The 13,292-nt window shown below is 48.5% G+C and overlaps 2 long non-coding RNA genes across 2 annotated transcripts; both read left to right on the forward strand.

Moving 5' to 3' along the window:
• The first annotated feature begins 1,059 nt into the window (after nucleotides 1-1,059).
• Nucleotides 1,060-2,728, forward strand: LOC135183647 (uncharacterized). Its single transcript, XR_010305631.1, has 2 exons — nucleotides 1,060-1,304; nucleotides 2,220-2,728. It is a non-coding gene; the product is annotated as an uncharacterized LOC135183647 (long non-coding RNA).
• Nucleotides 2,729-9,797: 7,069 nt separating this feature from the next.
• Nucleotides 9,798-11,323, forward strand: LOC135183648 (uncharacterized). The gene is made up of 3 exons (XR_010305632.1): nucleotides 9,798-9,916; nucleotides 10,920-11,089; nucleotides 11,226-11,323. It is a non-coding gene; the product is annotated as an uncharacterized LOC135183648 (long non-coding RNA).
• The last annotated feature ends 1,969 nt before the right edge of the window (nucleotides 11,324-13,292 follow it).

Below are 13,292 nucleotides of genomic sequence, written 5' to 3' on the forward strand. Positions count from 1 at the left end.
TTGGTAACTTGGAGCAATTTGAAGTCAGGGATGTAGAAGTGGACCAAAAAATTCCTTCACATAACCGATCTGGTACCCAAATCTCACTTTGGATCTCCCACCGAGTTTCCATTCGTGTTGCCACTATGGAGGTAATGTGTTAAAGCCTTGTTCTTAAAAAAGCAAACAACCAATTCCTTCTGAAGATGGGCAATTTGCAGAAGACATTTGTGTAAGTTTGCATGCTAACTGTGATTTATATTAGTAAATAAATGTGCATAAAATCTCCAGCTCTCACTGTCATACTTCTGCTTTATCTTTAATTCAGATGCTCAAGAAACCTGAATTATTTTTACAGCTAAATAAAAACTATAGGAAGCTGCCAGGGAAGAGTAATGAGATACACACTGTGCCATGCAGCCACAATAAAGCCAGCAGCACCATGGTTACAGTCAAAATGCGAGGCCATCCACAACCAAGGAGTATCAGCACATACGGTCATTTGCCATTGGAATGGGCTGCCCAGGGAGGTGGTGCAGTCACCATCCCTGGTGAGAAGCCTGGATGAGGCACTTAGTGCCATGGTCTAGTTGACTGGATAGGGCTGGGTGCTAGGTTGGACTGTGGTCTTGGAGGTCTCTTCCAACCTGGTTGATTCTGTGATGTCCTGCTGGAAAAGAGAGGTGAGGGAAAACTTACTGCTGCAGCAGCAGCCTTTAAAAATGCTCATAAAGAGATCTGTAACTTAAATATTACCAATTGCCAGCTAGGTTACTCCTCACCAAAAAAAAAACCCAAAACACTGAAGTCATTAAAATTCAGCTGTAACTGGGACCAGGACAACTCTCCAACAATTTACTGTACAGCAATAAAATAGTTAACAGTGCTGCACTAATCAAAGTGTGAAGCAGGTCTCATTAGGTGCCTATCTCTGCATGAGTCTATGATTCTATATAGATTCCTCTGACTAGATTAGGCAGACTAATCTTAACTGAGGAAGCTCATGACACTAGGTCAGCAAGGGAAAATGTTTGCCTGCAAGACAGACACACACCTAAGCTGAGGAGGAGCAGTTGGTTTAAATGGTGAAGGTTCATCATAGGTTTACAGCATCAGCTGTGGTTGGGCCAGGCTCTGCAGGTGTGCTTTGCAGAAACAAAGCTATCAGCATTGCTGGCACGTGGTGAGGGTTGCAAAATATTGGTGGGTTTGCTAATGGTAGTATGGGCTTGTAAAACACATCTTAGCCACGAGGATGGCACTGGTGAGAAGCAGTATCTGCATCTTCTGTGGTAAAATTCTCTGGTGCCATGGCTCTGGACTAGGTCTGTATTGATTCTGTGATTAACAAATGGGTTCCCTTCATTAGAGTGGTCTTGCTTCAGTTAAACTGAGTGTTGAGGCCAAACAGCTCCAGGAGTGGCTTCTCGGGAGCAAGAGGGCTGCTCCAAGGCTCTTTGCAGCAGGAGGTGTAGAGAAGACCAGGCAGTGCTGAGGGACTGGATGTCCTCTGGATGATGTGGGATGTTTGGAGGGAGCAGCTGTGATGAGCACTCCTGCAGTGGTAGTGCCTGAGTGATTTCATTTATTTTAAAATACAAATAACTGTGTTGGAGTAGAATCTCTTCCCTCTAGAGCTGCCACTGTGCAGTTGTGTTGTGTGGCACAGTGTACAAGGTGTAGAGCAAAGGCTGTGTTTTGGAATCTGCTGCTCTTCACCTTGGAGTTCCCTTTCCCAGACAAAAGAGAAGCAACAGCTTGCTGGTAAGTTTTGTGCTGACACCAAACACGAGGCTGCACAATGCTGAGCATCTCATCAAGAAGCTGCTAAGCCTTTTCAGCCCCGGGAGTTTAAGGGCTGCTGGGTCCTCTGCACCCTGAGGATCTGAACTCTGTGACACTGGACGAGAGTTTGCAGTGAATAGGGCAGCCTAAAACTGGAGTTAAAAGATACTCTTTGTTGGGCAGTGAATGTGTGTGTGTCTGGGGGAGCATGGATGGGGCTGTTGACTCCTAAGGACCACTCATGTGCCTTAATTGAGTGTGTGCATGAATGCTTAACTGGTTGGGATCAGCACAAACACCTGTGAGTGTCAAACTCTCTTCTGTGTCTGTTTTGTAAAGCTAATGACCGCCAGGCATTAAAAATCTGGTTCTGGTCTTTGGGGATGCTGAGGAGCCTTATTTCATATTTTGAGAGGTGAAAGCCTTCACCTAAAAATAGAATGTCTTTATTTCAGAGACACTGGAGCATCAAAATGTGGAGAGCTGTAACTTACCACCCTCAGAAGCTTTAGATTTCCCTTAAGCTTCCATCACTTAAAGGAACCTGCGAGCCTGTGATTCTGCGAATCAAAACCGTTTAAAACCTCAAAACCCAACCCTGCTCAGCAGACAGCTCCTGTGACAAGGCTCTGCCCAGAGTGTATTTTTATGCTTGAGTTATAAACCCTTGAAAAATGGGGATCCTAATGCAAAAGCTGACACAGCTTTAACGAAAGCAGCTCCAGTAAGTGCTGCTGTAATTATTTGCTCGTTAATTACGAATTTTGCAAGACACGAGAGTAACACAAATTGGAAAATAGGAATAATTATCAGTAATAATGCCACAGAAGCTGGACACATTGAAAGTATCTTCCTCTTTAAATTTAATAATAGCAAGACAGCCAGGAAACTAATAAGAAATACATAATTGAAAATTAACCTTGCAAATCTGCTGTTAATAAACCGTGGTCCTCTTGCGTTACAATCACTTTACAGCGCCTTTAATTTGCATTTGAAGTGTCATTCCAGGTGATACTTTGTGTGCTCACAACAATTAGTGTGCCTCCTGCACAGGCAGGGTTTGGTGTAGCCAAAGAGGACACTGAGATGCTTGAGTGTGTCCAGAGAAGGGCGACGAGGCTGGTGAGAGGCCTCGAGCACAAGCCCTACGAGGAGAGGCTTAGGGAGCTGGGATTGGTTAGCCTGGAGAAGAGGAGGCTCAGGGGTGACCTTATTGCTGTCTACAACTACCTGAAGGGTGGTTGTGGCCAGGAGGAGGTTGCTCTCTTCTCTCAGGTGGCCAGCTCCAGAACAAGAGGACACAGCCTCAGGCTGCACCAGGGGAAATTTAGGCTGGAGGTGAGGAGAAAGTTCTTCACTGAGAGAGTCATTAGGCACTGGAATGGGCTGCCTGGGGAGGTGGTGGAGTCGTCGTCCCTGGGGCAGTTCAAGGCAAGGTTGGATGTGGCACTTGGTGCCATGGTCTAGCCTTGGGCACTGTGGTAAAGGGTTGGACTTGATGATCTGTGAGGTCTCTTCCAACCTTGGTGATACTGTGATACTGTGATACTGTGATAGAATAGTCCATAGTGTCATTTTGAGTAGCTCAGAGCTCAAACCATCGCGACCCAAACGCACAATGGTGATTTTTGTGCCGGCTCTTTAGGGCTGAATGCTGTTTTGTTGTTGTTGTTGAATTCGAGTATTGTGGTGTTCTCTGCTGTAAATGCACCAGTTGGGCTGGTGGATTGCTTGCCCTTCCTTGCCCTCCCAGGTGTGGTGAATGAGGGTTCTCAGTTTCCCAAACAGAGAGATATTAGTCAGGGAAGTCAAAGGGAACACCAAAAATTTGGTTGAGGGAGGTGATTCTCCTACTCTACTCTGCTCTGCTGAGACCCCACCTGGAGTCCTGCATCCAGTTCTGGAGCCTCTATTCCAAGAGGGTTGTGGAGATGCTGGAGTGTGTCCAGAGCAGGGCCAGGAGGATGCTCAGAGGGCTGCAGCAGCTCTGCTATGAGGACAGACTGAAAGAGTTGGGGCAGTTCAGACTGGAGAAGAGGAGGCTCCCAGGTGACCTTCTTGTGGCCTTCCAGGATCTGAAGGGAGCCTGCAAAAAAAGCTGGGGAGGGACCTTTTAGGCTCTAAGGGAGTGACAGGACTGGGGGGAATGAAGCAAAGTTGGAGGTGAGGAGATTCAGAGTGGCCGTGAGGAGGAAGTTTTTCAGCATGAGAGTGGTGAGAGGCTGGAATGGGTTGCCCAGGGAGGTGGTTGAGGCCCCATGGCTGGAGGTGTTTAAGGCCAGGCTGGGTGAGGCTGTGTGCAGCCTGCTCTAGGTTAGGATGTCCCTGGGCATGGCAGGGGGGTTGGAACTGGCTGCTCCTTGTGGTCCCTTCCAACCCTGAAAACAAACCAAACCAACCAACCAACCAAACAAAACCAACACAAAAAAAAACCCCAACCAAACCCAGAAACAAAACCAAAACCAAACCCCAATCAACCAACCAAATTACCTGGGATGGTTGAAAGCATCCAATGCCTTGGCCGTGGGTAGTGTGTGGTCCTTGAAACAGCCTACTGCAGTGTCTGCTTTGGCTGCTGTGTTTGAGTAGCTTTAGCTGTTGTAACAGGGGCAGGCTGCTGGAGGCACTGGGGTTTGCTAGGCAGAAGTCAGCCTGTGGTTTACTGGAAAGGTGCTGCTTTACCACAGGCTGGCACCTTGTGCCTGAGGCTTGCTCATGGTTCTCCATTCCAAGGGAAATGCTGCTTCCTTATGGATGTTTTCTATCTGTTGCCAATCAGCAGAAGTCTCTAAAAATCTGTTAAATCAATCAGTTTGCAAGTAAGGAGGAAGAGAATTGTTTATTCAAAACCCAGGCTGAGTCAACTGCTCTTGCTAAATAGCTCCCACTCACAGAGTAAACCTGATGCATGTTGCTGCTGCTCCTTGTGATCAGCCACAGAAAACTTGCATGTCTCTAGCCAAGAAATGTTTTACCACTTTGGAGCTTACATCTAGCAAGCTCTGAGAAGAGAGGATGAACTGTCACAAAGAGGAGCATCCCTGACTGCAGGCTTGTGCTTCCGTCGTGATGCTAACGGCAGCAGAGGTGTGTGCAGAGTCTCCAAGTTGTGTATGGCCAAGCAGCTCAAAAAAAGAGAAGGAAATAAAACAACCCAGAGACCTACAGTGTTTGGCATCAGAGAGGAGGAACATTTGTACACAAACAATCGGGTTAAGAGTGTGCACTCCAAACAGTGTTCCTGCACAATTCCAAACTCCATCGAGGGCTGCATGTGAAATGTTGGCGGCTTTGTGCAAACCCACAAATCCCAGGGAAAAGGCCATCGGGGGTCAGCAATTCAGCTGTTTGTCTGCTCACTTTATGTAAGAGGTTAGCAGCAGTATGCTTTTTGTCCAAAGCCAGCAATAGCAGGAACAGCTTGTTTCTGAAAGGGCTGTGCCTCCCCTAGCAGTGACAGAAGAAGGGGTCCTGAAATAAACCTTGAATGTGGGTTTGACCTTTTCTCCGTTCCTTTGGCTGTTAAGTGTGTGCTTAGCACAGTGCTGGACTCCTGTCACTGGCTTCCCCCTCAGCCTATACAATCTGAGCACCACCAGCACAGATTTTCTCCTCCATTTCATAGAATCACAGAATCATTTTGGCTGGAAGAGACCTTTCAGATCAAGGGCAAGCATTAACCCAGCACTATCAGGTGAAACTGTGTCCCTAAGCACAACAGCTAATGGTCTTGTCCATCCTTCCAGGGATGGTGACTTCTTCACTGCCCTGGGCAGCCTGTGGCAGTCTTGACAACCATTCTACCTGAAGGGAGGCTGTAGCCAAGTGGGGTTGGTCTCTTCTGCCAGGCAAGCAGCAACAGAACAAGAGGACACATCTCAAGTTGTGCCAGGGGAAGTATAGGCTGGATGTTAGGAGGAAGTTGTTGGCAGAGAGAGTGATTGGCATTGGAATGGGCTGCCCAGGGAGGTGGTGGAGTGCCCATCCCTGGAGGTGTTGAAGCCAAGCCTGGCTGGGGCACTAGTGCCATGGTCTGGTTGCTTGTCTAGGGCTGGGTGCTAGGTTGGGCTGGCTGAGTTTGGAGGTCTCTTCCAACATGCTTGGTTCTATGATTCTGTGATTCTGAGGGAGAAGTTTTTCCTTATGTCCAGCCTAAACCTCCCCTGGCAAAAGCTGAGACTCTCTCCTTTTGCCCTGCCACTTGTTACTTTGGAGAAGAGAACGACCTTGCTCCAACCTCCTTCCAGAGAGTTGTAGAGAGAAAGGAAGTCTCCTCAGAGCCTCTTTCCTGAGCACCACCAGTTCCCTCAGCTGCTCCTCAGCAGACTCATTTTCTAGACCTTTTACTAACTGTGTTGCTCTTCTCTGGACACACTCTTGGAGGTCTCTTCCAACCTGGTTGATTCTATGATTCACTCCAACACTTCTTGTTGTGAAGGGTCCAAATCTGAACCCAGTGTTCGAGGTGCAGAGTACAGAGGGGCAGTCACTGCCCTGCTCCTGCTGGCTGCACTCTTTCTGACAGAAGCCAGGTTGTCATTGGGCATTTTGGCCACCTGGGCACATGTTGGCTCACATTCAGCTGGCTGTTGACCAACACCCCTAGGTCCTTTTCCACCTAGAAGCTTTCCAGCCACCCTTCCTCAAGGCTGGTGCTTTCATGCAGCTATTGTGACCTGAGCATAGGACCTAGCACTTGGCTTTATCAAACCTCATGCAGTTGGCTTCACCCTACTGATCCAGCCTGTCCAGATCCTCTGTAGAGGATCCTCCCTACCTTCAAGCAGAGCAACACCCCCCCCCCCCCAACTTGGTGTCATCTGCAAACTTGACATTTCAGTACGCTTCAGGGAAGCTGGAAAACACTGGAGTGTGGGACAATAAGGTGTTTGGTTTGCCAAAGCTCTTCCACCAAGGCAGCTCAGGGTGCTACATGGAGCAGCTAATGTCCCATCTCCCTGTAGCCTCTGGATGAAGTCCCAGTGGTTTTGCAGATCATGGTGGCTTCAGCCAGTGGGAGGAGGAGGTGGTTATGCTCCCCTACAAGTGCCTTTGAACTCTGTTTACATATTAAAGAATCCAAAAAATGACTTTAAAGTCTCTTCTGCTCTGGAGGCAAACGATGACAGTTCTCAGAGCAGTGGAGTGGAGCTGATTTGTCTGGACCCAATGGGCCCAGATCTGGCTTGAAATGTGCTGATGTGAGGAGAGCTTCGCATGATCCATGAAGCTTTGTTGTGGAAATGGAGCAGTGAGGATGGGTGCTCCTCAGCTTAACCCTGGTCAAAAGGTAACCATTGCACCTGTGAATGTGAGAAGTGATGAGATGAGCCAGTGAAGGACTGCTGCTTAGTCAGATGCAGCTTCTCTTCTGTGTGTGTTGGCAGATCCTACAGGCAGTTCCTTGCAAGACCAGAGCAAGTGCTGGGACCACGCTGGATTTTTCATGGGAGATCAGACTCTTGGTGAACCTCTCAGCCTGAAAGGCACTGAGCAGAGACATGTCCTGGGTACATAAAGCTTTGAGAGCTGAGGCAGTCACTGCTCCAACCTTGAGAGGAAGGAGATGGCAAATACCCTCTCCTCTGCCTGAAAAACAGGAGGCAGTGGGAAAATTTTATCTCTTAATGATACTCCTGAGGCAGCCTTTGCTAGTGATTCCTGATCAGTATTCTGCTCAACATTGCTTTCTCAAGGAAAGACATAAAGGAAAAACTTAGCCAAGAGGAAGCTATTTTTAGAAGATGGAGAGATGATTCCCCCTCCCCCCTACCCATCCTGCTGTTATTTATGTTGTGTAGTTTGTGAGTTGTTTATTTCAGTGAGAGTTGGTGCAGACTGGGATGGGCTTTAACATGCACAAGGAGGGTGAAATCCATCCTACTGCTGGCCTTCCCCTTCCAGGGCTGGGCTTTGCTAGTCCTTCCAACCTGCAAATGGAATGGTGCTTTTGGGATGTCATCAGAGCTTTGCTGACTGCCAGGGGTAGTTTTGTCTCCAGCCCCTTTGGATTCCAGCACCTTGGCCATGCTTCTGCAGATGGTCACTGCAGTGTGTTTCAACCTGCCACTTAACCCACCCACAGGCCTTTGTAAAACACTAAAAGGCAGCTGATAACCCAAGCTCTGCTCCAAGATAAAAATACACAATGCTAATACTTCAATTGATTGGAGCTAATTTATGCAAACTGGGCTCTGCTGGCAACTGCAGCAAGGTATGAAGGGTGACATCACTGAGCATGAGCTCTGCCAACCTGAGTTAGACTTGGAATGACAGCAGAATGATTTAACTCTCATGAGCTCACTTAATATTTCATACTGAAACTGTAGCCCAAGCTGTACTTCACAGTATCACAGTTTGGAATGGGCTGCCCAGGGAGGTGGTGGAGTCGCTGTCCATGGAGGTGTTCAAGCAAAGCCTGGATGAGGCACTTAGTGCCATGGCCTAATTGATTGGCTAGGGCTGGGTGCTAGGTTGGACTGGATGAGCTTGGAGCTCTCTTCTAACCTGGTTGATTCTATGATTCTGTGAAGTACCCATTGCAGAGTTGTTTCAGAGCAGATTGTCATGCAAACCCTGCTGTGAAAGGGAATGTCTGAGTGACAAACACCCTGCACATGCTGGTAGTCTGTAAGGCTGATGGAAATCCTTTCAGGAAGCAAAGCTGACTGGGGAATGTTCTCTGTTTTGCATAGATGTGTGTGCATGCTCACAAACCAGGGAAGGGAATAGCTGCAAAGATGCTGAGGGACCTGGAGCATCTCTGTGAGAAGGGAAGGCTGAGAGCCCTGGGGCTGTTTAGCCTGGAGAAGAGCAGCCTGGGAGGGGATCTTATCAATTCTTGTCAAAGGACAGGGATCAAGAGGATGGAGCTAAACTCTTTTCAGTGGTAGGACAAGGGGTAACAGGCACAAACTAGAACTCAGGAGGTTCTGTCTTTCCTGTGTGGGTGCTGGAGCCCTGGATCAGGCTGACCAGAGAGGTTGCAGGCTCTCCTTTCCTGGAGAGATTCCAAACTCACCTGGCCATCATAATCCTCTGGCCATCACCTTCTCTGGAGCCTTTCAAGGCCTGTCTGGATGTGTTCCTCTGTGATCTGTGCTAGATTGTGTGGTCCTGCTCTGGCAGGGGGGTTGGACTGGATGATCTCCTTGGGTCTCCTCCAACCCCTAATATCCTGTGATCCTGGGCAAGCTGCTATGGATGCTCCTGCTTTAACAGTGGGATTGGACTAGATGATTTCCACAGGTCCCTTCTAACCCTGACCATGCTGGGATTCTGGGATTCTATCTTAAGCTTTGTGATAAGAAATCATCACAGGAGAAGAAAATAACTTGGATCAAATAAATACAACTGAGCTTTTTGAATCCCAAACCCTGTCATCCTCACAACAACAAAACACTGTGGAAATGACAGGGCAGGAGTTAGAATTTTAACAACATTTTTAGTTTTCAGCCTCTTTTACAGCAGCAGATCTAAAGTGACCAAGCATTCATGGAGGGAGGTACTGCAGCTGGTCTAAAAAAGCAGCCAGGGAAGCAGCAGCAAAAGCACAGCTTTTGTCACTTGATGTTTTGGCACCCAGGTGTGTGGTTGGTGGGGCAGGATTTGCCCCTCCTCTCCATTATTTAATAGAAGTCTTCAGTTAATTTGCTCTTCTCACACTCATTTGCTACTTGTGCAAGAACCAGAAGAACAAGGTGTCCTAGCTTTGGTTGAGAGAGTTCCTTTTCTTCCTGGGAGCTGGAAGCTGTTAGGTATGGTGGTTTCTCATGCTGTGTGATGTCATGCTTAGTATACAAGCTGAGGGGAAAGCTGTCTGAGGACTGATCCATCCAGTGGGAACTGACCAGGCATCAGTCAGTGGTGAGCAATTGCACGGTACAGCACTTGTTTTGTACATTATTATTGGCACCATTATTACTGTTTTCTTCCTTTCTGGCCTACTAAACTCTCTCTAGGTCAGTCCAAGAGGGCTTTTTTTTTTTTTCCTATTCTTTTCCCCATCCCACTGGGTGGAAGGAGTGAGAAGCTATGTGGTGGTTACACATTGGCTGGAGTGAAACCATGACATGAGGTTTTCCTAGTTTGGTGCAAGATGAGGAGAGACAGAGCTGAGGATGACTATTGATGGAGGCCAATATCTAAACTGGTAACAGCTGAGCTACAGGGCAGTCTGGCAAAAGAGCACATAGGGACAGGATAACTCCAGGCTGGGTGGGGAATGGCTGAGAGCAGCCCTGAGGGTCTGGGCTGATGAAAAGCTCCACAGGAGCCTGCAGTGTGAGTGCAGCCCAGACACAACCCTGTGCTGGGCTGCAGCAAGAGCAGTGTGGGCACAGGGCAAGGGAGGGGATTCTGCCCCTTGGCTCTGCTCTGCTCAGACCCCACCTGCAGTCCTGGGTGCAGTTCTGGAGCCCCCAACACAAGCAGCAGATGGAACTGTTGGAGTGAGTCCAGAGGCCACCAAGATGCTCAGAGGGCTGCAGCAGCTCTGCTCTGAGGACAGGCTACAAGAGTTGGGGCTCTGCAGCCTGGAGAAGAGAAGGCTTGGAGGAGACCTTGGAGTGGCCTTGCAGTGTCTGAAGGGGGCTACAGGAGGGCTGGAGAGGGACTATTGACAAGGGCTTGTAATGACAGGATGAGGAGGAATGGGTTTGAACTGGCAGAGGGGAGATTGAAACTGGATGTTAGGAAGAAGTTGTTTGCAGTGAGGGTAGTGAGACACTGGCACAGGTTGCCCAGGGAGGTTGTGGAGCACAGAAGCACAGATTAAAGATTACATTGGGTGCTTCTGTGCTCCACAACCTCCCTGGAGGTGTTCAAGGCCAGGTTGGATGAGCCCCTGAGCGACTTGCTCTAGTGGGAGGTGTCACTGCCTATGGCAGGGAGTTGGAACTGGCTGAGCTTTGAGGTCCCTTCCAACCTAACCCATTCTGTGATTCCAAGTGTTTGAAACACAGTGACCTAGGAAGCAGTCATCATTATGAGTCTCTCAGATGAGTTAGGCTAAGAAAAGGAGAAGTGGGACAGGAATCCAGAATCCAATGAATTTCTGGGGTATTGAAAGGGTGCTTTAGGATCTTTTTCAGCCCACACTGAATTTCCAGGGTTCCTTAAAGCTAATAGAAAAAACCCTGTATCTTCTCAATCAGCCCCTAGAAAGCATCCTTTTGTTCCTGTCCTGATGTAAACTCAGCATCCTTGCTTCCTGCTTGGCCTCCCCTGCTCTGGCTGCAAGAAGAGTAAACACAGTGGAAGGATTTGTCCTAGCAGCAAAGCTGAACAATTGCAGCCGTGTTGAAATCCACAAGGTTTGGGGGTTGTAAGTGGAGTTTATTTGAGAACGGGGGTGGGGTGGGGGTGGGAGAGGGGGAGAAATGTTTGTCCCACTTCATTTCCAGAGGCTCTCCATTTGCGTTATCCGTGCTTATGGCGCAGGGACAAACCTTTTTCCATAGGACTGCAGTGATTCTGACACTATTCCAAGGGAGCCCTGAGATTCCCAGGATGGGCTTGTCCCTCTAGTGGCAGCAGAAAGGAAGGCGCAGAGCTCTCCCGGCAGGTAGCTTCACTTCACTTCTCCTTTTACTATTCTTCCTCGTTTTTTTAAAGAGAAGCAGGTGAGCCCTGCTGGGGGTTTTACAGCTGCAAAGGAAGATTCACATGGCATGGAACACCTTGCAGCTTCTCCATGGTCCCTCCCAGTCATGGAAACACTTGTAAAACCAGCACACCCAAACAAGGGTGGGGGCTCTCTCGCCGTCAAAGTCACCTCCAGGCTCAGAGCACAAAAAGGCAACTTGATAAACACAAATGCCAACGAGTGTGGTGTCACAGAGTCATAGAATCACCCGGGTGGGAAGGGACCTCCAAAGGTCATCCAGTTCAGGTTGTTTACCCTGCAGAAGAGGAGGCTCAGGGTGACCTCATTGCTGGCTACAACTGCCTGAAGGGAGGCTGTAGCCAAGTGGGGTTGGTCTCTTCTCCCAGGCAAGCAGCAACAGAACAAGAGGACACAGTCTCAAGCTGTGCCAAGGGAGGTCTAGGATGGATGATAGGAAGTTGTTGGCAGAGAGAGTGATTGGCATTGGAATGGGCTCCCCAGGGAGGTGGTGGAGTGGCTGTGGCTGGAGGTGTTGAAGCCAAGCCTATCTGGGGCACTTAGTGCCATGGTCTGGTTGCTTGTCTAGGGCTGGGTGCTAGGTTGGAGTAGATGATCTCTTCCAACCTGTTTGATTCTAGGATTCCAACCTCTCTGCAGTCAGTAGGGACATCCTCAACTAGATCAGGTTGCCCAGAGCCCTATTGAGCCTCATCTTGAATATCTCCAGGGATGGGGATCATCTCTCTGGGCAACCACACTGTGCTCAGGAGTAACTGCTAGAACTAGCTCTGTATCTGTCCCTTCAAATAATGCCTAGCTCTGAGTAGCCTATGGAGAGAGAGGGATGGAGGATCAAAGTCAGCCTGCTCTAGTTGGAAATGGAGATGCTGAATGCAGGGAGGCTTGAACTAGAAGACCTTTGGAGCTCCCTTTCCACCCAAGGCATTCTATGATCTTCGGAGAATAGTCTCGGTGAGTGTTTGAATCCAGTTTGAGGCCACCAAGCTAGTTTGGCACTTGAAATGTCAATTTATGTGTCCTCTGTGACTAAATTATTCCTTGAGCCTCTACAGGAAAGGGAAAGTCATTTTATCACAGGATATTAAGAGTTGGAAGGGACCCAAGGAGACCATCGAGTCCAACCCCTCTGCCAGAGCAGGACCACACAATCCAGCACAGATCACAGAGGAACACATCCAGACAGGCCTTGAAAGGCTCCAGAGAAGGAGACTCCACAACCTCTCCGGGGAGCCTGTTCCTATATCTAGGCAGAAGAGCCTGACCATTGGTGTGAGTCAAATAATAAGCCCAGTTAACCAAATCTGCCACTTTACTTTCTACTCTCCATCACTTGTTGATTCTTTTACTGCCTGAGAAGAGTACAAACTCACTAATACTTGTTTCAGGTGGATCTGTGGAGGGAAGCTGGTTGAAATGCTTGATCCCTGGTTGGCTTTCAGAGTGTCTATTGTCAGTGTTTCAGTCCCCTTGACTCTGTCACTGCTCCTTGTGAGTCTATTTCAGTAAAGTCTTCCATTAATAGAAGAGATTACATGATGAAAGGTTGAAACAGCATTAAATTCAGGGACAGTGTGTCCTTCAAGCTCTATAATGCTGAAAATACTTTTCCAGCTAAAGGATGTAAGCTGCTAACAAAAGAAAACACAACAAGATGCTTCCAAGCCAAATGTGGCTGGAGCGCAGCTGATTGTAGGTGGAGGTTACTTGGGGGAGCAGAGTTGCCCCTTGCTGGTGTAGGGTAGCAAAGTGTGCAAGCTTCTTGGTAAGCTTCATCTGGGCTCTGGAAGGCAAAGGCTCTGCCTTGGGAAGGCCCAAGGAGGAAAATATGGCCAACATCTGTAGCACACCTTATTACATGCATGGTGTCCTCTGGGATGCAGGAAATATCTACCTGACCTGT

The sequence above is a fragment of the Pogoniulus pusillus genome, chromosome 19 (assembly GCF_015220805.1).
Source record: "Pogoniulus pusillus isolate bPogPus1 chromosome 19, bPogPus1.pri, whole genome shotgun sequence".
Taxonomy (NCBI): domain Eukaryota; kingdom Metazoa; phylum Chordata; class Aves; order Piciformes; family Lybiidae; genus Pogoniulus; species Pogoniulus pusillus.